This window comes from Wasmannia auropunctata, unplaced genomic scaffold (assembly GCF_000956235.1).
Source record: "Wasmannia auropunctata unplaced genomic scaffold, wasmannia.A_1.0 LD336064.1, whole genome shotgun sequence".
Classification (NCBI taxonomy): domain Eukaryota; kingdom Metazoa; phylum Arthropoda; class Insecta; order Hymenoptera; family Formicidae; genus Wasmannia; species Wasmannia auropunctata.
This window is the reverse complement of record NW_012026826.1, coordinates 2242508-2243064: the sequence shown is the minus strand read 5'-3', so window position 1 is coordinate 2243064 and position 557 is coordinate 2242508.

The following is a 557-nucleotide window of genomic DNA, read 5'->3' as shown; positions in this document are numbered from 1 at the left end:
ATAGGGTCATCTAATTGTGGTTCCTCGTCATCACACGGCTGTAATCTGGCCTGTCTGTCAAGTTTTAGTTGACGAGAATTGTGGACTCCTATGTGTCTTCCTTTCAAATCCTCCAATAGGTAAGCATTTTTCCTAACTTGTTTTGTTATTTTGTACGGTCCGTTATATAAAACGTGTAATTTGCTTGTGACCCTTCTTTTCGCGTCTGATAGCTTGTGTTGTTTAAGCCATACCACCGTTCCTGGTAAGTATTCTTCTGCATGGGTATGTTTGTTAAATTGTATTTTTCTTTTATTCGCGGCTTTCTCTAAGTTTTCGCGCGCCCATCTAATTCTTTGTGTCCTTGTAGGTTTTTGGTCTGGCTCTTTGGGAATCAATGCTGGATCTATGTCCAATCTCAATCTTCCATCGTGATGGAGTTCATCAGGTGAGTATCCTGTGGATGCGTGGGTTGTGGCATTAATCACAGCCTCTGCACGCTCTATGATGTTATCCCATGTATAATGCCTATGACTCGCATATGTGCGAATTATCCTTCCAATTTCCCTCATGACTCT